Genomic DNA, 7,016 nt, shown 5'->3' on the forward strand with positions numbered 1-7,016 from the left:
AAGTTTTATCCATCACCAGCATCACCACCGTCACCAACAACAACAATACTACAACTAATACTAGTACTAATTATAATAATAATAATAATAAGAAGAAGAAGAAGAAGAAGAAGAAGAAGAAGAAAGGAGACCAGATTTAGTTTTGTTGATAAACAAGGAACACAATGCAATAATCATTGATACTTGGCATTCGGGACAATATCACAGTGCAGTATCTGTTCTGATGCTACATTTCATCTTTTCTGTCCTCTGTCAGTGGATGAAAAATCCTTAATGACTGAGACAATTTTTATTTTCGTTCTTATTCAGAGTGCTCCTTTTGGAGGAGCTGGGTTTTCTTCACATTAAAACCCGACTTTGTGTCTAGCTCTGCCCTCGTGGAAAGGCAATTAAATAGGAAGAATCATTGGCATAGCAGTGCTAGCTGATGCGAATGTGAAGAAGAAAAAAAAGGAAAGGGTAGAAAAATACCAAGACTTGAAAAGGGGGGTAGAAAGTTTGTGGAAGTTGAAAAAGGTATAAGTTGTACCTATTGCGTTGGGAGCTCTGGGGGTGTAACAAAAGTATTTGACAAGTGAATTGAGAAAATTGGGATCCATTGCGATGTTGGAGAACTTCAAATGACTGCCTTGTTGGGTTTCGTCAGAATCTTGCGGAATGTGATGAAAGATTGAGCAAACAAGTTGCTATTTGCCATGATCCGCCTATCAGAATAAAATCACCAATAGCCAGACACAAAATGATGATGATGATGATGATGATGATGATGATGATGATGATGATGATGATGATGATGATGATGATGATTGCACATAGCTAGCCAGAGAACTGAAAGGGATATGGAAGATGAAGAAAATCAAAACAATACCTATAGTAGTAGGAGCACTAGGAACAATCCTGAAAAACTTTGAAAAAAGAATGGGAGAAATTGGAAGCAGAGGAATGACTGGAAAAATACAACGAACAACAATAATGAAAAGGGCTGAAATATTAAGCAAAAACCCTTGAGTGTGGAATGCTAACAAACAGAAGCAACAAGTGCGGGCCAGACAAACGGCTGCAAAGGCAAAACATGAAACACTACATTGAACCAAGAACACTGAAGCCGCATATCTATAAGTTCTATAACCCAACCTAACCCCCCTTGCCACATCACTGCCCCTCCCAAAGATCGAGACCAAATAACCAAGTAGAGTCAAGGAGGAAGGAAAGACTGATGAACTGACCAGACCTCAGCCGAATAAGTGTGGAGAGAACTGGGATCTTGGGGAGGCTTATTGCCACTCAAATCCCAGCAAAGATGAATAGTTGCTGCCAACGAGAAATAAATGGCAAACAGCTGTTGCGATAATGCAAATTTATTTGCAAATGTTATCGAAAGAGATGGAGAGTACTGGAAAACTGGGGAGACTTGTTATCACTCAGCTTCCAGGGAACACCACAGGCTGTTTTCAGGGAGAGATCTTTAATGACCTGTGTGAAAGTTTCTTTGTGAGCCAATAATAATAACCAGTAAATAATTACTGCAGCAAGAGACAGTGAAAAAAAAACGACCAAGACATAAAAGAAGGGAGAATGGATAAGACGAGGCAAGGAAAAACTGGAAGAGAAACAGCTGCACTACATAAGGATGAGAAAAGATGAGACCTACGAGAACACTTGGACATGGCTACAAAAAGGAAACCTAAACAGAGAAATTGGATCCCTAATAACAGCTGCACAAGATAATGCAATTAGAACCAATCACATCAAAGCAAGGATCGACTGACACGAGCGAACAGTAAATGCAGATACTGTGGACAAAGCGACAAAACAATAAACCATATAATAAGCGAATGCAGCAAACTAGTACGGAAAAGTATATAAAAATAAGAACAGAAAGTGAGGAAGGCAATGCACTGGAGATTTTGCAGACAGTTACATCTTGAATACCCAGAAAAATGATACAAGCATAAACCGGCAGCAGTACTTGAAAATTAAAAACAACAAATCCTATGAGACATGGATATACAAGCGGATAAACCCATTCAAGTAAGAAAACCGGATGGCATGATAGTTAGCAAGAAGGAAAAGTCCTGCCAGATTGTAGACTTTGCCGATCCAGCATATCACAGAGTGAAGATCAAGGAGACAGGAAAGCAGAGCAAATACACTGAACCGACCAGAGTGTTCAATGGGATCTGGTAGATGAAGAAAGTCAAGATAACACCACCAATAGTAGGATGCTGAAAATACTGAAAATCTTTAAAAATAAAAGAATAAGAAATTGGAAACAGATGGATGGCTGAGAAGAGACAGTGATAACTAGGGCTAGGACAACAGCATATTCTTTTCATTGTTTTGACTCTCTAGTATGTATGTTGATATCTTATAGGCTTTTATATAGAGTGATGTGATTCTCGGTTGATTAACTGTGTCGGATATATACTCGAGAGTCAAAACAATGAAAAAAATATGCTGCTGTCATAGCCCTAATGATAACAATAATGAAAACGGCTGAAATATTAAGAGAACCCTTTAATGCGGAGACTAAGACGCTGGTCAGATATATAGAAACTGCTATATAGATAAAACACAAAGGAATACCATAATAAAATAAAATATGTATCAAGTGCGCTTGAAATCCAAATCACATGTGATTTGGTTTCAAGGGCACTTGATGCGTATTTTATTTTATTCAAATTAAATCAACGTTCATATATTGAACTCACACCCTTGACGTTAAAAAGAAATACTATTTCATTTCTTTTTCTCCATTTCATGAACTCTTCACACTAAATAGTTTTTGCATACATGACTAGTTTTCATAAAATTCAATTTCAATTTATGCGAGTACAAGCAATTTCATATAATAATTATTTGCTATATTGTTAGAGAATGGATAGAGAGAGGGAGAGAGGGAGAGAGAGAGGGAGAGAGAGGGGGAGAGTGTGAATTATAGTGTAGACACGTTGACCGGAAATCAAGATCAGCTGATTTGATTGCGTGTGAGTCACGTGATCAGGTTAGCTGAATCGAGGAGATTTGGTTGGGACTTGGAAGAGAGCGGACGGCTTCGCCGTTGTTTCCTTCCCTTCAGTGGGGGGGCGAACACTGACGTGGTAGAAATAAGACCTAGGAAAAGTAACAACACAGGCCAAATTCACTTTCCAATCTTCTGCGATCGATCTGGAAGGTGAATAAAAAACTATCGAACCAATTTCTTGTCTTGGAGTGAAATAAATCTTCATCCCCAAAAAACAGGTACCAGTTTCCCTCCCAGAGGAGATGTTCCAGATGGACCAAGAAGCAGAGGTATGTGAAAATGCATGTCACACACACAACGACATGAACTCTGGTAAGATAATTAAACACTCAATCCTTTATAAATAGTCAATACAACAATCTTTCCTCTCATGAAGAAAAAAAAACGCAGCGAATTAAAGAAAGTTTAATATTTATTTTAGAGTGTCCTGTCGAACAATAAATTCTTGTACACTATAATTTACAGTTTCAATTGTGTTCTTTTATAACAACCTCTATTTCTTATTTTGGTTGTATTGAGCTTTTTATTTATTTATTTGGGTTTAGTTATATTATGGTGCTAAATGGTAATGAAATGAAAGGAACACAGAACTTTTAGGAACAAACATGTAGTCACATATATTACAAGCTAAAGCAGGTTGAGTAATACCATTCCTCAAGTGTCGAGCGTTTGGCACACGACCTCCTTGGCCGCGTGCCAGTCTCACTTCGGATACCGGTACTCGTTGCCGGAAGTGACGTCACCAGAGGAAGTGACGTCATGAGATAGTCCATTAATCCCATGGAGGGGCGTCTTATTATTAATATTTATATTTACGGAGCTTCTGTCGTGTAAACTTAATTTTTACTTCTTGATATATTTTTACGTGCATAAAAGTTATCCATCGACACGTGTTTCTGCCTTTACCCCTCATCAGCATGGCTAAACTTTTAACAAGGTTCAAACTCGTAACAGCTCGATACGTAGCCTAATGTGAACCCAGAAAGACGTGTCCATGGATAACTTTTATGCACGTAAAAATATTTAATAAATATTTGAATAATATATTCAAATTTTTAATACAAAATTGATAATAAAAAAATACATGTAGGGAAACGCGTGACTTACTTGACTAGCACGTGTGCGTGATTCAAACGTCGGTCGTGGAACGAAATGAAAGAGAAAGAAAAGAAAAACCAACATGGCGAGACAGTTTTTTATGGTTAATAATCACGTGACTGTGAATGTTTATGCAAATGAGACTGGTCTATAAAAGCGGATGTGAACCAAGCATGAGACGAGTTGAGAGAAGGTGTGTTACTTACGCAGACGTGTAGAAGTCAGCTGGAAAGATAGTTGCGTTTGGAAGTCGAAAGTTTTAACAACAGTGTCGAATTTAACTGAGAAATTGGTGATTTGAAGTGCAGAATAAATAAAAATTGAGTTATTTATTTATAATAATAAAGAATACTGTGGAATAGGAGGGGGCCTCATACTTAAGATGACGGGAGTTCATATTGGGGGTACATATATAACAGGGTACATATTAACGAATAACGATGGGGATGAGGGAGACATTTATACATATTACCTCATCACGACGACTGTGACGATTTTGGGAGGTTTCATATCAAATACGGAATGGGTGATATATGAAAGAGATAGGGAGGAGGAGATACTTCACTTATGATGATGGTGGGAGGACACATAATCTTCGAAGGATTACACAATGTTCATTATAAAATGATAACCTCAATTACATTTCGTTCGTGATGAAGGATGTGACACAAGACAACACTTACAACATAATGATGACTTCTTTATTCATCTGATCGGACGGTTGATGACGTCAGGTATTTAGCTTGTATCTACATGGTCTATATCTTTTACCCTTTGCCTCTAAGGGACTCCTCTCCAACTGACTATGTCAACTCTTGGCTGATCAACTAACTGACTGACTCTGACTCCGAACCCATAGAATCCTATATTGAGAAACGTCCTTTGTTTATGACGTCAGAAGTGTGTTTTCAGACGTGACTAATTTTCATGTGGCTTTACATGTGTTTGTCTAAAAACACTTTTGGCAAACAAAAGAACCCTCAATTCTAATCTAACCAATAGAATCAATTGTCCATTCTTTAGAAATCTAAATATTAAATATGTCAGTTAAAAGAATGGACAATGCAAATTAAAATTATTTAATTTGCATTGTTCATTCTTTTAACTGACATATTTAATATCCAGATTTCTAAAGAATGGACGATTAATTCTTTTTCCGATATAAATAATATTTAACTATTCTAATAGAATATAACAATAGACTTAATTTCTAACATTCCATTTCTTAACCTTGCTTACAGCGTTCGATTCTAGGCTTATCCTAATCTCATTTTCTCATTTTCACTTATCTAGTATTTTTCTTATTGTCATAGGAAGAGGACAGCCCTTTCCATGTAACAATACGTCCCAAATAAAATGGACATACACTTATATTATAGGACAAAGACCCATTTGACCTCTGGTTGACCTGATTCTTTGTGTGTGTTCTATTTAGTCTGGATATCTAGTGTCTTGACCTGTTTTAAATCTAGGTTGGGTTTTTTATGTTAGTTCTATATATACCCTTTCCATGTAAGAATACGTCCTAAATAAAAGGAGAGTTAAACGCGAGTTACTCTCTTGTCAATTAACTCTTACTATCTCTATCTTTATTATCTCTCTCTTTTACTTTTTATGTAAATACATCTACATTTATTTGTTATCGTATATTGCCATGTTTCGGTACTTCATTACGCGACACATGCTTCTCAATCACCTACATTTACGATATCGTCAATTAAATACACAGACCACCATATCTACCGCGAATGTGAACAAAGAGCAAGTAAATCCCTCCAAACGTTCAGATGAACATAACAATTAAATAACACAGAATCGCTAATAAAAAGTAAATAAAATCAACAATACATCTTTTATATATATATATATATATATATATATATATATATATATATATATATATATATAGTCGAATAGAAAATAGAAAATAATAAGACGAGCTACCAAGTGTAGGGACCTAGACGACCCATGTAGATTATGCCTTCATGAAAAAGTTGCTATCCTGTACTTTAAAGAACCCCAACATCTATTAAACTGTAGAAGAGAAATAGCAAATAACTGTGTTCACAAGATAAAATTTACTCTAGCGATACAAAATAGTTTTAAAACTAACAAAAACAATAGAAAATAAACAAATAAATAAATTAAATAAACATTAATATACATAAACGATCACACATATATGTATGTATATATATATATGTATATGTGTGTATATGTATGTACACATATATGTATTTATATATAAACTAACATATATATATATATATATAAAAGATGTATTGTTGATATATATATATATATATATATATATATATGTATATATATATATATATATATATATATATATATATATATATATATATATATATATATATACTCGGGTTTTTTTATTCAAAAGTAATGGACTAATGAATTCAACGAGGTTGTTAGATAGTGCTCAATAAAAAGAGCTGATAATACTTGTTTATTGTTATATAAACATGATCACATCCTGCTGCTACAAATAGCCACTTGTTTCAATCAAACAACAGATATCATCAGGCAGCGACTTGACTATTCAAAAGTTCAATGAGATTATTCATTGAACTTTTGAATAGTCAAGTCGCTGCCTGATGATATGTGTTGTTTGATTGAAACAAGTGGCTATTTGTAGCAGCAGGATGTGATCATGTTTATATAACAATAAACAAGTATATATATAAATATATATATATATATATATCAAAGAACGAAACCATTTAAAATGGGTGTACGCTGATAGTTCGTCTTCTTGATCGCCCGCACTATCTTTTTCCCGCGCTGACAGACAATAATTGCTAGATGACGTAATAAATGACGTAAGACGGCGGGTAAATAATTGATCGATATGTTATGCGTTATGTTTATATAT

Source organism: Euprymna scolopes, chromosome 16 (genome assembly GCF_053919585.1).
Source record: "Euprymna scolopes isolate OS-2025 chromosome 16, ASM5391958v1, whole genome shotgun sequence".
Lineage (NCBI taxonomy): Eukaryota > Metazoa > Mollusca > Cephalopoda > Sepiida > Sepiolidae > Euprymna > Euprymna scolopes.